Source organism: Varroa jacobsoni, unplaced genomic scaffold, assembly GCF_002532875.2.
Source record: "Varroa jacobsoni isolate VJ856 unplaced genomic scaffold, vjacob_1.0 scaffold_291, whole genome shotgun sequence".
Classification (NCBI taxonomy): domain Eukaryota; kingdom Metazoa; phylum Arthropoda; class Arachnida; order Mesostigmata; family Varroidae; genus Varroa; species Varroa jacobsoni.
The window spans coordinates 10,961-34,848 of record NW_019213193.1 but is presented as its reverse complement, the minus strand read 5'-3'; the positions used below and the strand labels follow the sequence as shown (position 1 = coordinate 34,848).

General features: G+C 37.3%; 1 protein-coding gene and 1 long non-coding RNA gene across 15 annotated transcripts in view; one reads left to right on the top strand and one right to left on the bottom strand.

The window, feature by feature from the left end:
* Nucleotides 1–23,888, bottom strand: part of LOC111259087 (uncharacterized) — a 125,742-nt gene that overhangs the window by 101,505 nt on the left and 349 nt on the right. The window lies entirely within an intron of this gene.
* On the top strand, nt 3,872–23,882 carry LOC111259092 (uncharacterized). Of its 5 annotated transcripts, none has more exons than XR_015310431.1 (5): nt 10,255–11,529; nt 11,825–12,810; nt 20,540–20,707; nt 23,161–23,194; nt 23,450–23,882. It is a non-coding gene; the product is annotated as an uncharacterized LOC111259092 (long non-coding RNA). The 5 variants fall into 5 exon arrangements; XR_002679415.2 differs by having other exon boundaries at nt 10,263–11,529; nt 20,554–20,707; XR_015310433.1 differs by lacking the exons at nt 10,255–11,529; nt 11,825–12,810 and adding an exon at nt 3,872–5,607 and having other exon boundaries at nt 20,554–20,707.

Genomic DNA, 23,888 nt, shown 5'->3' with positions numbered 1-23,888 from the left:
TATATACTTTAAAGCAAGTCTAATTGGTACATAAATATGTAGTCAAAAAAGTATTGACGATATTTCTAATAAAATAGCTTTAGAGTCACATATGTCGGGAAATGAAATTTTCACAAAAATTCGCCGTACTTTGCAAATCGAGTTCCTATTTGGGCCAATGAAAAAAATGGCCAAAAGGCGTTATCGGAAAAAGCAGCTAATTCTGTCGCTTTTTCTCTAGAAATTACGATGTAAAAGGTGCTCCTCGTAATGGCCGACAAATCACAAAAAGGCTGAGGAAAGTTGTGGTGAAGGTTGGGCATGGACGGCATGTAAATGGCCATGACATCGTCAGGTAGCTAAATATCCACTACAAATAGTTTCAAATCATTTGGCATTCAAACAGTGGCTATAAAACGAAACTCAATGCTTAATTACCACACGAATTGACGCAAAAATAATTTCTCGCTCCTATTCTGTCTAAACTCTACAAAAATGCAACAAAACCTTTTTTTAAAGCTTGATACTTGTAATGGAATGTAAATCACATGCAGCAATAATGGGTAAAAAAAACAAAGAAGAAGTTCTCTACAATCTACAAAGAAGGTGATTCCACGTATTCAATGAGACTGAAAAGAAATCGTACGTTATGAGCTGCTACTCCTGCCACCACCTGACAAAACGATTGATTCAGCTTTCTACTGTTAACAATTAATAAAATCTCAATAAGCCATTGAAAAAGAATGATCGGAAGTAGTGAACAAAAAGGGCATCTTTTGCCATAAGAACCATGTCAGACCACGTACTTCTTTAAATATCTAGTAAAAATTAAAAGAACTTCGATGAGAAATTTTCACGCATCCGCCATATAGGCCAAGTTGTGCACCGTCAAAATGGTTCACCATCAGACAAATGATATGTTTGGACCTCCATAGAACTCACTTAATGGTGTTCATTTAATTTCAATGAAGAAGTGGAAAAATCTTCCGCTATAGTTTGCGTTCGGAAACCACAAAGTGATACAGCAGTGGGTTTATAACGTTACTAGAAGAATGGCAGAACATCATCAATCAAAATGTCGGATATTGAATTTAATTGAATTGCTAGATAGTGTCTTAGAAAGCCTCTAGAGGGCCATAAAATTCACGTTGGAGTACAGCCTTGTTAGTGATTTTCTGATTATTTGCCAAAGCAACAACGAACAGGATAGCCTGCAGTGTTAGACGGTCAGGACGCATCAACTTAAAAAAAATATAGAAAAAGTATGCAGTTAGCAAAAGAAACAGAGAAAGGTGAAATTAAGGCCGATAGCGGCGTGTTAGTGTGCGTTTGACGAGTTAAATTACTGAAGAATAAGGTGTAACTATTTCCCGTTGTCGTGGTGCAAGTTGCCGACAATTTTCATGTTTTCAATGAGCAGCTTGTAGCATAGGTCAACTGGGTTGGGAGACGGCTATAGGGTTCATAGCGTAAAACCACTTGTTGTTTCTAAAAAATCGCTTCCTTCGAAATATTAGCTGATCAGTAAGTAGCATTGGAAATCACGTTAAAGCTAGTGATAACACTATAGCCTTGCCAATGGAACGCTAAGATCAAGGACCTCTAGAATAGGGCATCTGTTGATGCATTTGTGCAATGTAGTTATGCCTACGATGCCTATTATCAAGGCTTCTATAAAGGGTTAAGAACAACACCTCTAACAATCCTTGACGATCATAGTAGTCTTTCAAATCCATTCACACATATACGACATCGTCACTGTTAGTGTAATAACCGTTCTCAATATTTATATCCATTATATATGAAATGTCACACAGTTGTCCAGATTGCAAGCTAACGACACTGTGGCAATATAAAAAATCATTATTCATAATTCTACGTAGCCGAGATTAGCTAATCTCAAGGCGTCTCTGATTGTAAAGCTCGCAATCCCTGGTTTGGGCCTGCATTTTCTGCGTCACATAGCCAATACGTGATAGGTTCTGATCGATGCGGAAAAACCTATAAATGAAAATATAGCAGAACCCGTTATTTGTGTGCAAACTAAACTTATTCTCCGTAACTTCTAGAAGTGGCATCACTAGTGACGATTTTTTCCACCCTGTCATAGGTGGGTAAAACACATTCTTGTGGGGCCGCCGATAAAGAAGGTTGAAGCAGACAAGCGATAGAGACAAGAACGTCCTCAATGCCAACTACAAAATTAGGATCGACGTTCCAGAGTTACAGCGACATGGGCTTGCGTGTAATCAGCATGAAGCATCTGACCATAGAGCTGTAGTTGCATTCGGCTGTTCATGCGGATTAGCTCCCCAATATAAAAAGACTTCAAAATAGTTACAAGAGCTAAGTATACAATTAATTAATAAAAGCGGATGTTGCTTTCTTCAAATTTCAGACCTAATAACGTAAACCATGTTGACAGCGATCCGAGTCAATGTTGCTGTGATTCATCCTATCGATAAAAGCCGGGAACTCAGCAACTTAAGTTTGGAGCATTCCCAAATAAATATCAAAGTTTCAGACGTAACAGACCGGCAGCTGGTCATTCTGCCACCTTCGGATGTCACTTGGAGAGGATAAATGCCGTTTGACATTTGCTAGCACCATTCTTCTACCTGCTTTAAACAATGCTGCTGTTTTAAAAAAACACTTCGATGGAATGAGCTAGTACAATTAAACTCTTAGATATGTCTGTAGGTACAAATATTGTCTTACAAATGCATAGAGTTTATTTCTTCCTACCATTATATGCAGTCGCGTGATTTACCTATTATGCAGGAACTGGGGAGCTTATTAGCGTGAGACTCCAATTAGTTGCTCGCAGATGGTTGATGTAACTATACTGTTTTATTAAGTTGGGCCTAGAAAGAATGTTAAGAAACGACATTTGACTAAGGCATTTCATAACGCCTTAGCAATATCCGAATTTCGTCGGTGGTTCCAATTAGGGTGACACTTTTCTTTATCTAATGTTTAGTCATTTATGTGTATAAAAATTATTGATGTTAACTTCGTAAAGATGGTTTGATTTCCCTTTGAGCTTCCCTTTGATCTATCCGAATTTTAGAACTCTTTCAAGAATATGTACGTTTACTGGGCACAATTATTATCCCTGAAAAAGGATAAATGAAATTAGATTTTAAATGTTTCTGTAAAGCGCATCTTACCTATCGATGGCTGTGCTTAAGAGATCGTGTCGGTCGCACAAAATATATAGTTGCCTATGTTTTGGTGATATTAAATGGAAAAGCAAACAGGCCTGGAAGTTTTTCAATATACCATGGAATATCTTATTCTGGTAAAAGGTATTCAGCTGTTCTTGACTGGTTTCCAAAGTTTGAGAAGCACACGAGGAAAGCGCTTTTCATTTTGTTATAAAACCTCGGCTTTATTATATGTATTGTGGATATTATACATTAATTATTTGGAGACAACGATTTATACAGTATTAGCCGTCATTTTGATACATTTTGTTAGCATGCTGGAATATATAAAGATACTGCTGCGTGGAGGGATTTCAATGGCTCCAATTGACAGAATACCAACTGCCAGCAAAAGCGACATTCATAATAAAACAGACTGTCTAGCGATGGTTAGGGTATGGCTGACTCAAGGGTAAGCTACGAAAAATATATACATAGAACGATAATTAAAGAATAGAATAAAAATAACAATAGGGGTGTGCTTTCTGTCAGAAGAGTGCACCACGCCGAAAGGAAAGCGCAGTTACACTCACACCCTCACCAGAAGCGTCACAGCATCAACAATAGAAAATGACATAGCACTTGTAATATAATAGAGCGATGAATTGGTGAATAAAGAGAGATTTTCTGCTTATGTAACGATTTACGTCAACTTTTTTATTAATCAATATTTTAGGTAGATTTTGTAGAAATTCGTCACTGTTCGACATACTCATCAACGTAACAATGCACACCTACTTGCCGTGAGTCTACTTGTCCTTTATTTAATAAGGTTGTCACTTAAGCTATAATTTGTAAATTGGCGGTAAACGTTAGCAATTAGCTTATGCAGGACGTCACCTTTGTTTTTAAAAAGGTAGTCTTGCGGCTAATTAAGCAAATGAAAGGCTACTTATAAGAACAAAGAGAAAGGGCAATTAAGCACTAAAGGGATCTGTTTTCATGTAAAAGTCATCCACGCACATGTATCTCAGTAGAATAACTCTACTGAAAAACTATGATAAGTGCTTATCGAAGAAATCGTGCTGAGTGCAGTTCAGCTCAAATTAGCATATATCGGCCCTAATCCTTAAGTGTCTCAAAGGCTTGCCTTTCCAGGCTCTGTCCCAGAGGCATTTTTCTACGTCGTCACATATATTCTTGTCCCTACACATGCTCTATAATAAGCTGACAATAGGGAAAGCTCTATGCATGGCTGATTATACATGAGTGGCTATGGATAAAGCTTCACTCGATGCACAAACTCCCAGGGGAGCATGAGCTACAAATGCTAGTCGTTTATTGTAATATAATGGTCGTCTCTATCGCAAGCTTGTTCTGTACGCTTCTTGGACGCCGTCAACACAAAATGTGTCTTCAATGTTTTATTTTGCTTTACTTATTTTTTTAGCATTTAGAAGAAGCTTTCGCTTATTATAGGAGGCGCGTCAGAGTGAGAAAACGCTGAAAGGACGCCGAGTTATTTTAAAGAAGAAAACATTTTGTCACTCGTTCCTATACGTAGATGGGTTTGTCAAATTGTAAAAAATAAAGTACTTTAATCTTCAAGCTAAGTTTGAACATATCTTTCAATTTCGAGTATTGATAAGTGTAAGACTAACACTATAACGTTTAGTGACGTACAGACGAATACGTTATGTATTCTTCTTTTATGAGGTATGCTTTGTCTAGCATAGATATCGTATAAGAATGCTTTCGTAAAAGGGACACCTATATAATTACTATAGTACTATAATATATTGCCATATCGTTCGTTTAGGTCTAAAACGCATTAGCTATGACAATTAATTTTTCGCGGCGCGGTTTAGAAGTCTTGAATTTACCTTTACGGCCCTTTTCGACTGTTCAGATTCTTTGACGATTCACTATCGTTATCGTTTCTCAGAATTATGTGTAATTAATCGGTGTACAAACAACATTTACATTAGATGATCAACACGAATTATCTCACTTGTACTATATACGATACAGTATAGTCAAAATAACAGTTCACTATGATGATCCCTAAATGTACGCTACCGGTAACTGACAATAGAGTTTCTTTTTCGATGTCATAGCCAACACCAATTAGATACAATACACGTATTGAGCAATTAAAGCAATGGAGAATTATATGGATATGACGGCTTCGTGGACAAGGATAGGTGCGCGGCGCACCATGACCGCGATAGCGACGCAGGAGAAGGCAGCAAAAAACGGTGACGGAGATGAATAAACTAAAAAACGCGAGCCATGAACAAGGTGACATTTGAGTCATGTGTATTTTGTGCCAGCATAGTCATTGCTGGCGCCTTTTCGTTTCCACGAGCGCGTCCGTGAATACGTCATGACACACGTTAAAGGAGCTACGTCAAGCAAAAAATGGCACTGATTTAAAGTACCTAGCGTAACTAGCTTCTATAATAAATTCCGAACACTAATGGTGAGTATTACTTAATTATATGTATTACAGAATTGCTTACCATGCCATAGGTGACAGACTTTTATTGAAGGGTGATACTAATGCTGTATAAAAATTACGTACTAGTTTTGTAGAAAAAATTCCTAAATATTTGCCTGTACGTAGGCGAAAGGAGTTCGGTCCATGAGCTCCCTTTGGCTTTGGTGCAATCGATAGGACGTCCTGGCCTGTAAACTGTTTTAGACTAATACTACAATAACGACAGCATCTAAGGGAGAGTTGCAAGAAGGCAGCCGAATGAAAATTACCTGGGAAAGATCGCTTACAGTGAGCCGTACCTCTATGAGTGCAACAATGTGGTCTTTGACCACGCAAAATATCCCACGCTAACCCACCGGTATAGCAATGTGGTCCTCATCGCAGCAATCAGCATTCTGGAGTCACTCTAGCTTCAGGTTCTGCAGACTTCATTATACCAGAGTCTATAAATTTTAACAAGACGATACCCTCCGAGTCCCCCTTTGGTCCCCTAAAAGGTAGTCAGTTAGTCCAATGCTGGTAACGAATCGCTGTGGCCGTAGTCGTCACTGTCATTGCTACTTGTAAATCCACAGATAAGCGCTTTCCTCGCGCGATGCATCACCAGCTAACGTTAAACCTCTAGCTAGGCCTCCTCTCCTTGAAAATGAGATTCTGCTTACCGGACAGACCTGCTAACGTAATCGGTAGACGACCAAATTCAACTGTACAACTTGTTTGTAAATCCAACGGCGCTAAACTGGATGCCAAATAGTACTATAACAGCTAACGCCAGATGCTACTACTATTAGTTGTATAGATAATAACTTTGTAATTAATTAATTAGTGAAAAAAAAGCCAAAATATAAGCAATAATAGCCTATTTTTATAAAAATTAACTTGTTCACCTTAATTAAACTGATGAGACGAAAAAATTGGACAAATTGGTGCCCTATGATTTGGATAAGTTTTAAAAACAGATTTTTGGCTTGCGATGAAAACGGTGTGGTCATCTATGATAATCACCGCAAGCGCTCACATTTATGGGTGAATGCAACCAAACCGGCGAGACGTCACCGCAAAGCAGATGTGCGGTTTTAAAAGCTTACGGTGTTTATTTGTTAGTCAAATGCAGGTTATATGCAGTACAACTTTATGAAGCCTGATTCATCGACTACGACTCAAGTGGACTGTCAACAATTGGAGGAGAAGGTAAACACATTTTGCGCTGGGCAGCCAGGGTTAGTAAACAGAGGTAAGCTGTCCCTGTTGCCCGATAGGCTTGACATCACATCGCAAGAATCACGTTGATAGGAGTTACAGCCAATGGCTCTTGGTGATCTGCCATACTGGTCAGATTTTGCTCCCTTCTTTTCAAATCTCAAGAACTTCTTATAAAAAAAATGACAATACAATGTCAGAATTGCCTTTTGATGTGTCATAGATTTCTACTTCTATATAGCAGTAGGATAAATGAGTTACCATCTTAATGGCTGACGGTCATACATTCCAACGGAGCAAAACGGTGGTCTTTTCAAAAAATCTGTGCTGCTATTATTATTAAAGGTGCCGAACTGTGGGAATGACGTTCAAGAGAGCAACTGCTAGTTGGTGGGCAAATGCATTGACCTGAAAAATATACTCCTCTCGGAACCGTGTCAACATTAGTCGATTCACGGTAGATAGACATTCTGACACTCTATTGCGCCTAATGGCGCGTAAACAATATTACTCGAGCCCTCTTTAAAAAGAAATCATAATAATGACGATGCATATTTCGATTGAGCGCAGAATAACTAGGTCCGTAGGAAAAAATTCGAAAACCAGAGAGTTTTTTATCCACTAATATTTTGTTAGGATTCTCCTTATTCTGAATCTATCATTGGTCGAGCTGCAATTTTTCTCAACGATTCTACATTACATCTATTGCAGTGAATAGTCAACAATTAATGGGTGGCCAAACTGTACCGTAGCTATACTATAATCATTGCTATATTATAGCTGCCACACTATAATTTAGTTATTTAGACTGACTAGGATAGCTTTATAATGAGGGAATTTTCATTTGAAACGGATCGAAGCTACTTTTGAATCGATATCATACGACCTCATGCTTCAATGAGACGACAAATTGACGCATGGAGCTGGACACATGGCCATAAACGTCAAGGCAGAACCAACAACATTATTTATTATTTTAACATATTCCGTTTAAATCTCGATATGAATGGTTCGATATATGTTCTATATAGGGTCAAGCATAGCGGACGACCGAACTCCAGCGTCATCCCTGGTTATTCCATCTGAATGATAAAGTTCACCAACGTATTGTCTAGTCTCCTTAGGAATACTCATCTTTTTCAGATTTGTTAGCATCTAGCACTGGTCTCAACTCGAAACTTTAAGTATAGTAAAGAAACCCCTAATGAAATTAAACTTTTCTGTAGTGCTCCAAATATTACACATTTAAAAATGTTTTCTTGAAAAATCCCAGAAGATAGATGCAAACAAACACAATATCAGCTCCGAGCTTCGTTCGCTGAGCTAGACAACATGATTAGAACTTGTTTCTTAGTTTCTTCCGCAAGAGCGTCCATCACGAATTGTTTTGCAATTCATTTCATTATTTGTGATGACTGTTTGCTATTGAGGTTTCGAGTCCAAATTTAAAAAGTGCTAATTACTACAGTTAAAAATCGACATAAATATGAAAAATGATTGGCAACTATTTTTAACTATTGCCCTCTAGTTCACAAAAAGGTGTTATGATTATTCATGGGTGCGCTTATGTGAATGAACTACGAGGAGCCCGTACGTGCCAACCGTATTTTACTCTGCTCTGCGATTTTATAGTACTAATGCGCTATTCAGGATACGTCTGCATCTGACTAGCTACCTCTGTAAATTGTAGTGGTACGTTCCAGGGAGCAGAAAACACGAAGTACCGAATGCTGACTCATTTAATGGACTTAGAGTACATCGAATTGTAAAATTCGTTTTTTACCTTCTGTACATTTAACGAACTTGGCACTGTTGACTCGATTCGAACTTAGACCGAATTGGCCTAACTGCACCCTCCTGAGCTAGATGGAATCTTTGTTATTACTCTTAATTGGCAAACTCAACTATTGAAACCAAATAAGTAGGTAGAAATTATTAGGGTTCATGAATTTGAAGCAACGTAGCGTAAATTTCTATGAAGTAAATTAATCTTACACAATACATTATTATACACGTTATATATTTCTGAACTCTTCTGGGGTCTATGGGGCCTCGCGTTGACGCTTGCGAACAAGCGCTTCCTTAGCCCACTGTTTCTCACATCACTGTGTCACCCAATACATGCAGTATCATAATATAATTATTCGCTTTAACGCATATCTTTAGAAAAACACCATGTTATATTATCAGGTTCATTTTCCTTCTTGCTATTCTTCATCTCTGTAATTTTCTTCTTTTTCAACGAAATCCGTTTCCGCTTATGATCTATTTATTGTCATAGTTGTCGCAGATGGATTTGGTAAGCCCCGCAGCAGTTGGCCTAACCTCAACATAAGCCTCTAATATACGTTAAATGAAGACACTCAGCGATTCATCCAAGTAAACCTGTCAACCTAAACCTTTACCAGACAGGATTGCCACACCTCGACGATAAATAATTCGGGCATGATTTCCATAAGACTTATCTTAAGTGTGAATAAGCAATATATAGTACGGTATTCAATGTTATTTTTGTATTATATCTATCTCTGCATTTCTTAAATTATTACTAAAATTTAAGGATAAATAGGTAAGTTCAAACCACCTTGTTTCGAAAGCGTTTCCTAAATAACTGGTTCGCATTTGGCATTTGCTTCTACAGCCCGATAGATTTGCGTTTTAGGGCAGGTTTTACAAGTTTTCTTTTGACGAAATCTTTCATTTAAAACCTATCATTAAGAAATACTTATGTGTCCTATCCTCTATGATGTTATAAGATCTGAATTTCAAACTGTGCGTGTTAACCATAACGTGTCTACTTCGAATGCGTGTACGTGTGATAATAATAAACACGCGTGAGTTTCTACTTATAGCTTAGATCGAATTTGATTACATTATCACTATGAGCGTTCAATGAATACATTCAAATCATAGAAGCACTTTTTTTAGTCCTTGTAAACTGCAAAAATAGATTTTTCTAATTATGTATAGGCTGAGAATAATCGGAATTTGATAACTGCCAGTAATGGTATGAACGCCACTGTGACACGGTGATGTGTTATGTATCATAGTCTGAAAAGACACGAACTCATTAACCCAACAACAATATAGCCAGTTTATAGGGGCTATATTGCCGGCCTAATTGTAGTGTAGTTAGGAACCATTCAAAGGCGGCTGTCGTTCGCTACTGTCAAGGCAGGATCGGCCTCTGGCATCTATTTACCTTTGCTCATTGCCAGTATGCAGTGTAAATCAATTGAAGAAATTGAAAATCCTTATCCCTCATTACTAACTTGGGTCGTCTACTGACCCAAAGTTCGTCCAGTAAATTCTACAACATATTTTTGCCTCATCAGGGCGTGCGGAGTGCGGCTCGCAATTGTACCCGCTAAGAGCCCTACAAAAATGCATTGTATGATGTTTACGGTTTTTTTCTTTGAGAAAAATAAATTATTAACCTTTTAAACTTTATTTTTATACGATTTTATGATATTATTTTTATATGATTTATCATATGATTTTATGTATGTAACGTAATATCGCTCTCTGACCTAGGCAATCGTTGCAGCGGGGTCGAAGATTGAGGTCTTTAGTGTCTTTAATCCGGGTATGGACGCATACCTTGTATTCGCATTCGGGCTTTGTAGGACCTATGGCAAAGCTAGGAATGTGCGATCAGTAGTAACCAAATGTTGGTATTTTAGGCAACTAATTATCAATGACATTTCTGGGAATTAGAGTACTCAAACTATGCAGCTTTCATATAAGCTAAATATATTGGGAAAGTAAGACGCGATGCGCCATTACCCGGGATGTAGGACACATGCGCTAGAAGACCAAATGGTGACACATTCCAGTCGATCTAATAAGAGCTGTCGGCTGTATTGTCGCGTTATAAATTCATTTCACGATCAATTATTTCATTATTTAGGCATCTTCAAATCCTGGCCCTTGACGAAAACCATCTCACTAACATGAACCTGCAATTTTGGCACCAATTCTATACGTTCAATATAACCGTAACATTGAGCAAAGATTAGCGCCTGGGCAGTTATTTTGGATCAATTCATGCAGTGGGCGAAAGCCATCTTCTCCTGCTTCGAATTTTACGTCTGGGATCGCTGTTCGGCGTTCTATCAGACGGCTGACTTCCAACACGAAACGAAGTCTGTCTGTGCCTGGGTTCGAATCTCGATCACAACATGTGCCTAAGATTAGCACGCAAATACGTTGTCCACTAAGCTATCAGGGGGACCATACCCGATCTGACCGATCAATAAGTTAAGTTCCACCTAGCCCTGTTATCTGAAAGGTTCACTACTATAAAACACACGCCGTATTCAATTGCAAGCTTTAGTGAAGACGTCGTGCTCGAAGTCGAAGAACGAACGTGCTAACTTAGATATTTATTAACGCTCACATTATCCGAACATGGTTTACATAATCGATAATAGAGATCTATATATTTCGATACATACTACAATATACAAATATATTATTACAATTGTTGAACCGTAGCTATACGATCATATGGGCGTATATTTCAAATGTAGTAGTCCCTAGTACAATCGGGTCATTATGTCCGAAGCGACATAGCGCAAACCATATTCATATAAGTATTCCGTTGAATGAAGTATCTCTATCGTTGAAACAACGAGGTTAATAATCGATAGTATATACAAATATTACGAACTAAACTACCGGAACGAATAATGTGTGAAAATGGTAACGTCTGCCCACGCAATTTCTGTCTGCCACGAAAGGACAAAAATGATTTCGTGTATAATCACCCATCTCTTTGAATTATTTTTTTTTTATGATGCTTCTTTAGTACAATAATTTCGAGTAATATTATTAAATATGTAAATTTATTGTGTTTCGAAATGTCTGATATAAGGACTGTGCTCAAATGCTTCCAAAGTACGACACGGCTTTTACCATATGCCCCGGTAAACTGTTCCCTTAGGGACGAGGTCTATACGACCAGTTTCGTTTCTAATACAAGTGGTATTCTTTTTAGCCTACTATATCTCGTTGATGTGACCATTGCGTAATCGGCGCCGTACTTCATGAACAGTCTGCAGCTTCTTTTGTAGCGACGACCCAGCAAAGGGGGGATGGGACAACGTCCCAAGAGAGGTATAGGGCATTAACAAGACCTGCCTGGAATACCAATGATTTCCTTGGTCGACTACCGGAAAATAATGACAATCAAATCACGGCCGTAAACGAATAAGTACGACCACCTAACGGTTCCGATGCGAGTAACTATCACAATAAGTCGATACCCGACCTAAACTAAACCGCAAAAATCCAAGCGGTGCGAAACATGGGCGAACATATATATACCTGTAAAACAGACAGGAATTATGTCCTTGGGGAGACTAGAAATCGCTTCAAGAAAGATCGCGTTTTTTGACCAGTGCTATCGTCTACGAAAATACGAAGAATAAAATTAGTGGCCTGAAAGATACATCTGTCCGATGCACTTGACATCTATGGTAAGAATCAGCTTTTAATGCCTTTCTTCAGCGTTTCTTTTTTATGGAAACGTTGGATTGAACATGGTATCAATTCAAGCAGCAGGGCGTGAAATTGCAGCACAATAGTGAACCTTCACGATCGAGTGTATGAAACGCCCTTTTGGGTGGCAAACGCAAGTTCTTTTTGTAGCCAGTTTCGAAACTTCGCTAAAGTAACTGCTAATTTTCAACAGCACGTACATATTAAATCATATTGACATGTGTTGCTAATTCGAACAAAAATAATACGGGCAAAAAAAGTACCAGTAATAAGCGTATCTGATGCCAAATTCTATGGTTCCGCCATATGAGTGCAACAAACATTGTGTTCATGCGAAGCAAGACAGAAGTGAGAAAACTACTCTGAATCGAGGAGCTTACTCTGAGAAAAATTCCTCACCCGGCGTTGGCCTTCAGTGCGTGACGAGCTACTGTCCGATGCTTACGTAAACCATCGTAATCGATCGCCAATAGTAACACCGAGGTAGGTAAATTACAACTGAATTCTTCCGAAACAAATCAGAGCGATGGTAGGACCTTATTCTAAAGTAACGATTAAGCATTGTGTAGTAGGTCGACATAGTTTCTTTAACATTATGAGCTCGTTATTTTATGGGTGCCATATCAAAATAATCTCTAGGCAACACCTACTTTAAATTGGAAACATTTCAATTTACTTACTTAAAAAAAAAATAAGTATATTATAGATACTTTGACGTCTTTGAAGGTAATAGAACGTATTATTGTCGGGCCGAAAAAAAATATCTTGATATTAGGACTTTAAATTTAGTCCAAAAGGAGTGACTGAAGGTAGACAGTCAATATGAGTGAATCCTAGGAGGCTAAATTGACTTTAAAACGTTGTTCTCATGGGCACATAAATGGTTAACGCTAACGGTAAGTTTTGTCAAATAGAGATTTCAACGAGTTTTCTGTTTCACGAAATCAGTTACCTAATTTAAGAAAAGTTTTAGCATAAGTGCAACGCCATCAATAGAGCGACACCGTGGAGATTATTATCTTCACGTTTCGATACTCAAATCTATCAAAAGATTTTGTAACTTAACAAAAACCGAAAACCTTTACATTAACGGAGTTCTAAATACAAGCAGTATGTGAACTAATTTTTGTTATCTGTGTAATTTTTGTTAACTGAGAAGATCGACCAATTTGTTATTCTGACAAACGTATCTTGACTAATGAAAATTCCTGCAAAACATTAATTTTTAAATCATTAAGACAAAAGAAAACCCGTATGCGTAAAGAAGTGGTAGCTAGCGGTATTATCTTGCTGACATAGTGAGCGAAGATCAGTAATGAAAAAACATGAAGACATGATGACCCCAGAGGTCGATTAAGTAACTACGCCGTGGTTACGCAATTTCATTCGCTATGCTCCTGATTGAACGCTATGAAGAACGCCTGATCCCATTTGAGCTCCAGAGATTATACATACACAACAGGTCGGGTCGTTGCTATTAATAAGCTTTCCTTGGCATTAATGATAATAAACATTTCCGACGTAATTATATCATTTAGTTTCATTAATCGGGTAGATTTGCTTCGTTTGAAATCGATATTATTAAGAAACATTTCTGTGTCTGAGAAGATGTGGTCTGATAAGCTACAAAATCACGAACTTAGTTACAGGAACTTAAGTATAATAGTGTATATCTAGTAAAATCTCTACGTTATTTGTTTTAGAGATATTACTAATTTACTACCTGCTTAAGGTACTCTGAATAGCCATCGATTGGCGATGCAAAAAAATAAAAAAATATGAAAAAACTGCAACTTGCTACCTTGCCAATCAGGGTTCACCAATGTTCACCAATTGCGGTGATCGAGTCAAGACTAAGCATCTCCATTGTCGAGAAGCTTCACGCTTCATACAGCGTTAAATAGTGCGCGTAACTACGTTACTATCGAACAAAAATATTAGGCCGAGGACAGCAAAATGGGATGATAACTGGGTACAAAGCCAGTCTTTGACGGATAGATCAGTTGCAATTTGTAGGTGCTTCAGCCAATGTAACGCAATGAATGATTGTTTATTTGTTGCCTGTCGTAAATAATCAGACGTAATTCAATGTTTTCTCAATATGACCGTGAAGTCCGGCTGCGATTTGTCGCCTTCTGCACCTGAAGAATACGACTCCGGTCTTAAACAGAGATAATATCTCATAAATATTAATTAAAAGTGAAATGCTGCATGATCGCCGTTGTGGCGCTTTTTTAGCCCATCGGGTTGTTGTGTCAAAACATTTGAAGTATTTATTAAAATGTTTATATTCGTCTTAGAGATTATCGCTAGATTTCAGATCATCCTAATCCCAGATTTATGTCCGTATTCATTCGAGTTAACGTGCCCACTTTAACAAATGGTTAATGAAAATTGCTTGCTAAGTTTGTGTACATAGTAGGATGCAAGTTCGTATCGCATTTTTTCGAGGTCCGAAGCTATAGCCACGTAAAATCAGTTGCTAGTCTGAACAGAAATAGTGCTTTCCAGCTATGCAGTTTTTTTATAGTTATTTATCAAATATCTTATTACGTCGTTCTAAGATTACCAGGTAATGACATTTACGAATGATAGTCTGTGCATAAATGTGCAATTTTGGGGAAGTTTTCACACATTATTGGGTTCATTAACTTTAACATCCTGATGCACAATCTTGACGTAGCATTTCAGCTAAATTTTTAATTTTTTGGCAGAATAAATTATATAATGTGTTGAATTGAAAAAAATTAACTGTATTTTTTTTCGAATTTGAAAAAGAAACATAGAGAGGAAAATAAATTTGACCTGATTGATAAATATGGTATGCCTAAAATAATTTTAATGCGAACATAAGTAGCATGAACTGTACATCCATTTCTATTAGTTAAATAATGATTACTAATGAATCGAAAAACTTCCTGGACTGATAAGCTAGGCAATGGTCCAAGACTTCCTCGCTACGTGAAATATAAACGTGTGCAGTATCGAAACCTTTTGCTTCGCTAAGTTTGTAAGCATACCTATTTCTATACTATTTATTTTTCTTCCTTCAAAATACCATCCCTAATAATAATAATACTAATTAAAAAAAAGTTAAAAAAAAAAACTAAAAAACTCTACTGTTGCTGATACACATGATTAGTCAGCAAAATTTGACGTGAGATTGTAGAATACAATAATAGATACAAGATAGAATATACAATAGTAGGTTACTGACTTCATTGCTGAATTTATTGATTGATTAGATATTATATTGTTAACCTTGTCAGGAAGAACCATGCTGAAGTAAATGCTGATTTTCCTGAAAGAACTCAAATTTCAATCAAATATCAATACGTTATTTTAAAGAAAATCCAGCAAAAATCATTGTGACAGGGCCGCGACATTTGTCTAACATGTAAAGTTAAACAACAAAATAAAGCACACTCCGTTGCACCTACGAAGTACATCAATTTGCGTATGGGTTACGCACACTTTTAGCTATAATACAGAACAGTTACTTTAGGCACTATTTTCCAGTTACCCATACACCCCAACTATATAAGGTTTTCGCACAAAAATGGGTAAGTCCACTTCGTCTAAAATCGACAAAGTACACTTCTGTTGTATAAAAGATAAGTAATAGCAATTACTAACTTTCTATTCTGCTGCCGATGAACTTGAGTTTCATTCTCACGCTGAGATTTACAAATTGTTCCTTTATGCGGTAGCAGAAAGCATGGAAATGGCTCTAGGCTATTTACCTAAATTTCCTTACAGTTCCTCATTCTTTTATTAATCAACTTTTGAGATACTAACATTTCAAGTTTTCTAAAATATGGTGTTGAATTGTTAATGGCATCGAGATGATTTAGGATATACACAGCTTAAATCAAGAAAATAAGAAAAAGGCATTGGTCATTTTGCTATCATTGCCTACATCTGTTTTCTTCTTGGTCAACTTCCGGAATATTCCAGGCAGTTTTCTTGGAATATTTCATCAGATTATCGAGGTCACCACGATGACCAATAATACCTTTTTCTATACACGGTTGGGTGCTAATCAGAGGCTACGTTCCACCCGGTTTTTGTTGGCGCTGAAAGCGTTTATAGCTATATAGCTTTACAGACCCGCGTGCTGGGTCACATAATTCATTTAGCTGTTGAAGTTGTAAGTTGTTACTGAAATTAACGGAGAACAAATACGGAGACATACAAGGATAGAGAGAAAAGGAAACCAGCAATCTTATTTGTCGTCCAGTAATTTTAAACTAGACGACTTCCAGTCAATAAACGGCCGATTCGTTTTACATTGACGCTTCCTTTCATCAGAATCAATGCCCTACTGCTAGTAGACCTGTTTTGGAAAAGCTGTTTTTAGGCTGGTTCTGCTACACCCGCCTCCGTTGTCCACTAATCCGAGCTTACTATCTGTCGAAGTAGCTGTAGCGTGGTTGATTATTCTAGGCGACATTGTTCACTTTTATCAGATCTTCAATAGCTTTATAGCGTCTTTCTTTGGCCTGCCTACTAGCGGCGGCATCTGTACATTGGTGGCGGTTGATTGTGAAGATAGACGGTCGGTTAGGGCCACGTATATAAGCAGATGGGAAAGATTCGCAAAAGACATCTATCGGTCTGTTATGGCTTCTTTACTCTTCTTGGTAGCGTCACACCGAAAAGTGTGTTCGCGCGGAAAATCAATTCAGGAGGAATGTTCTAAGACTGCTATTAGATATGGGACATATATACGAAGTCGTTTCGTAAGCCTACAAATTAGACGGTAGACAAACACGTTACCTGGGGCTACAGCCAACGGTTCTAATCGAATCATATTATTCCTTAATGTTGTTAATCTTGGTCGTACACTGGACTCCAGCTGTGAATGATTCTGTCCATGACACTAGCTGTGAACATTTGTGAGCACAAACGACTGAATAAGCGTGAGTTTCAGCATGATAGACTTTTGTTTTGTGTTGTTTGTTTGCTGATGTGACTAGAATGGTTACATATTTATCTGCTATATGGATCATTCCTTCTCTACAAGTTTTTCAGCTTATGTTTCTATTAGTAGTAGATGTAAATCGCACTGTGAATCATTAGATTCTAAGTGGCTGGCTACTTCTGCCGACGGGACGATCTAAAGAGGCTATCCAGGGGGGTTTTTATACACTGCATACGGTTTCGTTTAACACTTAACGTTACACCAGATTTTAAAAACTAGAGAACACGTTGTGGTCTTGATTTGATCTGCATATATATACTACGCTTGACGCTGAAAGTCAGCCTTTTCGAATGAAGTTAGTTGTACCGAACGCAAAACTCAAGACATTTAGATTTAGGAGGATATTTCGCTTTTAGGGTTTAGTCAGACTTTAGGGAAATAGTTAGTGCCTGATAAAGCAAACAATTTTTGCTAGAAAAAATAAGACCTATTATAGCACTGAACGAAGCTGGTACAGAAGTAACAAAGACGAGAAGTCAAATATCCCTAGAGTCGCCCCGAGGCGCACAGCCCGGGGCTAAATATATGTAAAAAGTAATAGGATATCAGCAATTAAGACTTGTCATTTAGAATAAAAATATTTCCGCATATGAATCATAAACTGCTTTGGCAAACGATTATGTTAAGCTTTCACGTATGTGTTCAAAAGGTATAACTTTCTTTGCTCTAGAATTACGCATTCACTAGCTTGTCCTTTTGATGTTTTTTTTTTATAGCAGAGAGAAAGCCAAAAAAGTGAAACCAGATTTTTTTAGCATGCAGTATCAGTCATAACCGTAGAAAAAAAAACCGTAAAAAATAAAAAGTGACTCCCCATGGAACTAAGTCATTTACTAGATTTGCTTCAGAGAGACCCCAATAGGAGCCTTAACAAACACGGACAGATGTTTTTGCTTGCAACAAGCACATCAGAGCCATTTTGAAGATATGCTACCTTTAGTTAAAAAAAAAAAACTAATGGCAAAGACTTCAATAGGACCTATTATGATTAACGGGAGAAACTGAATTGAAGAAGCATTCCACCTTTCCATTGCCAGGATGATATGCTGTTGATTTACCACAAGTAAAAAAAAAAAAACTATTGCCGAAATTAAAGGACCGCAATGTAAACAAAATTGATATAATATGAATGTATTTTGTATTAAAACGACACAGATGACAACTAAAGTCACTATTTAAATCCAAAGAATATCTTCCCTAGAAGGTTTCTTATGACTATGAAATTATACTATTTAAAATGGTGAAAGGTGTGGGCACGCTTCCTAAATTACATTAGATCACAGGCTGAAGCATAATCTCTGCAGTGAGTTCGAACTGCCGAAATTGACGCACGTAACAGCTGTGTCTTCCCTTTGCGTTTTCAGCCATTATGCAAGAAAACAGTATGGATGAGTGATCCCCTAGAATGAAGTAACCGAGTTCCGCAGGGATGAAAAATAGGACAATATATGTTCGCAGTGCAGTATATGTTGGGTCAATGTTCTGGCAACCATCAGATTGGATTACTCTATCATGTAGTTTAATACTGCCCATGCGTGTGTCTTTGTGCTCGCAAGTATCGTCTGCACTAATGGCACCAGGCCTCAATTGATATGTAAAGCGAATGGTCGTACAGTTGAGTTTCTAATACATTCATTTTACTTGATTTACACGGAAACGTTGATTACGTATTTCATTATAATACATCTAATAGGTGTCTCTTGTCGGCGGTGTTTTTCTTTTAAGGACAAAAGACGTTTTCTAGCTATTGGATTGAAGGTAGCGATGCCTGTCTTTATATTTGGTATGAATAGAAAAAGAAAAGTGAACCTTCAGACCGAAAAACGTTTCATCCTTATTTCCTAAGAGACTGCGTTAATAAAGGATGTGAAATGAGTGTCGTTTACTCTTCTCGCAGCTTTTGCCGCACCGTATAAGGCTACCTACACATGGTGTTTCGTCGATAAAGAATTTCGCCGCCGTAAAACGGGCAGAAGGCTGATATATTTCGGGCAGGCATGGCGTCGAAAATTTTTTCGGCGAATGAAGAAAGCTCGTCGCCATTCATCCATGAAATCTGTAACAGTAACAACTTTTCTAAATGAAAAATAGTGATGAATTTAATGGGTAGCGATTCTTATGTTTGTATAATGCGGTATAAGTTGAGATGCCCTGTGCGTAATTTGAGTAATGAGCTTTGTATAATCAAATAAGATTAGTCTGTATAAGGTATACATTTCTGCCAGCATGGCATGAACCAACTGTTGGATGACTGTAATAGAAACGCTGCTTTAAAGTTACTAAATTTCATATAAAAAATAACGAACAATATCAGCATTATTTTAAGTTAGCTTTTGGATCTGATTCATCGAAACCATATGAAATAAGCAACCGGAGAGATGATTCGGGCATTACGCAATTTAACTGGAAGTCTATTTCGATGTCTCATTCTAAAACCTTTGTTACAAGGCTTCATACTGCACACGCATCTAGTACGGGAGAAGGAACTTATGGTAATGATCGTTCTTGGTCTCCTTGGCTTGATCTTAATTATCAACACGATAAGTTTTCTAATTAGTTACGTATATGTTTATTATGTACGCCATATGATATTGGATCAGGCTTCCAATCGGATATTATTAAAAATGAATATCTAAAAATTGGAGAGGCTAAAGAAATAAAGTTTAGATAACATAGAAGTCGAGGCCGAAAATTCTTTTTATTTCATCAGCAGTATCGGTAGCATAGGAAAGGTTTCGATGATGTGGGGCTTTCTTTAAGGTCGGCAAGACGAATTAGGATATCGATCCTTCTTTTAAGGGCATTCTTTTAAGGGCATTCCAGTTGAATCCCTTAAAATGGTACCATTCTTCAGCGTGGGGATTGCTTATGATGATAAATATCCATTCAACGAGAAAGTCTTGAGTGACTTCCTTTAATTGGAATTTTGTATGGATAACGGTCGGCTGTTTTAAATATTTTACCATACTTGATCCAGCTATAGAAGTCATCCAGTATCACAGATATATAGCACAGTATCACTGGTGGTGTCCCCAGTCGAAGGGACAGCTTCGTAACAGTAAATGATGTAACGAAATTTGGCCATTTCAGCACGAAGCAACGTGACGTCTTCTGTGTAATTCTGTAACTGTTTAGAGTGCATGTCCAACGGGTATGGCGGGACATTCTAGGTAGTTGAAAGTCGAACCGGTTCAGTATTACTCGGCATTGACTTCTGTGCTTATATAGGAACTTCTTTACAGGGTTGACCCGGCAGGTAGGAGCGGGATAAGGCATCGTGTTTACTACGATACGCGATATCATCGGTTAATGGCTAAGGATTCTCAAGTGGCTAAGAAGGAGGCTCTTGAGGAAGAAACGAGATTATGGAGAAGACACGAGCGCATTATCAGTGTCGTAAGTGGCGTAATCCTCCTTGATATATAAAGGCGCGTGATCGAATCAGAATAATTAATAACAACCACTTCATTTCATTTTGAACACGAAAAGCTGCCTATGGCTTTATCGACCTGAAGAATTTGGACAAAGCGATGCCATCATTCTTGTAACATTGGCGAAAATGGATCAGTTTCCGTAGGTACGAAATGCGGATAATGAATTTCCCATAAATAGACATGTTCACATATTTTTCCATGGTGAATAGAGAAGTGCATCTTTCAGTATTTGTTAGACAATTTTACCGTAGCACCAACTCTTTCGTGTTTCGTGACACAAGCAGTTCCATATCACTTTTGCAGTTACCTTGTCCTAATAATGTGTACTATGGGTATGATTCTTCATACACGTTAGCTCTAAATGGTACTGGCTAAAAAGAGTTAGATCATTGTAATTCGAGCAGACGCCATCAAAAACGTTCGGGAAAGAAAATCGTTTGACCAAGAACTTAACAATTTTATTATTTTCGCTGACTGGTTGAATTATACAAGTTTTTTTGATACAATATTTTTTTTAAACAAATTCAGATTAACTCTCACTCTGTAAACCGTTTTCACAGAGGACCCTATTTTCAGGACTCAGTTTTTTTACCTTATTACTTATTAAGATTAGTAACTGCTAGCACATTACATTAAAACCAGAAAGAAAATTGTATTTCTTTAATTAAGAAATCAATGAAATTCGAAGGTGTATATACGGGCTACATATCCGTGATCAGAAGCATGGCATTCTTTTGCCATTACATACATTCTAATGTTACGTGCCATTACGTTGAATGTACCAGTTTCTACTATCTAGATGATCATACCTTACCTAAATAGTATTGCTTATGTATTCCAGCAGCTTAATATATATTGTTTTTTCTTCTAAAAAGATCAAACAGTTATCATCGCCATTGCTATCATCGAACAGATCACGCATCCAGGCCCCTTTTTCACTCATACTTATTATGAGTGAAAAAGGGGCCTGGATTATTTTCAAATATAACGTACGTTGTGGGAAAGTCATAGTCTAGATACTAGAATTATTGAAGAATACTTAGAATTAACGAAGCGTAATAAATTACAATGATTTAATTATATTAGCTAACATGTTCCTACTATATCAGAAATTTTGATGAAATAAGGGAGCGGAGCTTGAAATAATATTAAGAACCAGTTTGATACATAACAGCTAAACAACGAGCCTATTATTTCAAACATGAAGAAATGAATATGTTACATTTATTTCTAATGCCTATAATCATCTCAATCTACTAACTAACAAGTCCAACTCGAAGTAACAAAGGAATACTATTAGTCGTTTCTGCTGGTTGAAGATTAGCAGTGCCCAAAGAGGTTTTCTCAAACTAATTTTAGAAGTGATTAGAATCCCGACGTTACCTTGTAATGTAAAATGTATGTAGAAAAAAAAAACATTTAATTTTTCAGCATTAACGTACAGCAAAATATGACCTACCGAATCTGAACTAACCGCTGCTGTTTACTGATCGACCCACGCGAGACTGTTGACAAACGTCACTGTTAATAGTTGAGTTACTATAGCCCTTTCTATATATATATATATATATATATATATATATATAGAAAGGGCTATAGTAACTCAACTAATATACATATTTATTTGTGAACAATACAAGTTACGAACACAAATACTGGAGCATTTACATGTGATTCACACAATTGAACTTTTCCGGTGTCAATCAAAGAAATCAATATCCTTATGGCGAAATGCAGCTAATCAACGACCAATATGCTCGTGTCGGTACGGTAATATAAGCAGCATTCATAAACCTAATCAAAATATATAGTGCCATTATCCGATTTTTATTTGTTATTATCTACTATGGAAATAGTGGTAACGAAGAAAGCAAAGCAAAGGAAACAAAGGACAGACACTAACTTTTTTTTTAACGATGTTATGGGTATGCTTGTCGTTGGCCCTTAATAAATTCGTCACATAAAACAACACTAAGGAGAAATAATTTTTTACAGCTGACTGCGTAAGCAGCTAGTAGTTGTAAGAAATGCACTGCTTATACTTGTTTTAAAAAGACTTCCTCGTGCTATCCACTAAGTAACTTAGAACCGAAACCAATAGATATTCGAAATAATCACCTTGTCTAGACACAGACAAACAACCCACAAACACGCAAAGCAATGTATTACCAATGTTGCCTACCGACAATCACAAAGAACTACAAGGATTACTTTATATTTCGAATTTCCGCGCTGATCGTTTCTAAGGCAGATCGGGTAATAGCTAGGGGTATTACTTGTTGCTCTAGATATACTATGTTTTGGGCTTCGATCTCGAAGCGTACTCGATTTATGATAAACATACAAGCGAATCAACTTTGAACCTATAACTATTTATCCCCGAATTTTTTGTTTTTTGTTCTTTTTTATCTGTAGTGCCTACGGATAGAAGCCGAAAAAATATTAGCAGGTATGTCTAACAGCCTTTAGCTCAAGTCGCTATAAACATGAACAGTCTGAAAAATTGACAGCCTCAACATGAAAATGGCACTTCTCGTTGGTGCCGCATGCGTTAAATACTACGTGTCAATACGTCAGTCGATAGAAATCACATATCGTCTCACACTTCAGTAGTTGCCATGGCAAAAGTTCACGCTCGATCGAGGTTCAAGTCAATTAACTATCCACTGTATTTATTAGTTTTGACATTTTCTGTTATCTTCAGATTTAGATTTTAGTTCCAAGTTTAGGAGCATAGATTTTCATCGAACGTCGAAAACAACACATTCGCATGGAAGTATATTTCGCTGGCCCCAGGTGTCAACTATTAATTGGAAAGCGGATTAAAGAGATGAGAGTATTGGTGGAAAAACTGTATGGTCGCAGAAGCAGACTATGGTAAGAAACGATAGCTGTAGACTGGAAACTTGAGTGCTAGATTGAAAAATAGCTAATGGCTAGTTTGAAGATTGCCTATATATTTTTTCCAAAAAAATAAAGCAAATAACCTAACAAAACACCGCGACAAATTCAGATAACATCTATCATTGTTGTGGTTAGCAACTAGGAAGTCAGGAGACGAATGCAAATAATGATTACATGGAGAAGACTTCAACAAAAAGCTAACTTATCCCTAATAAGGCCGATACTAGTTGTTATAACTT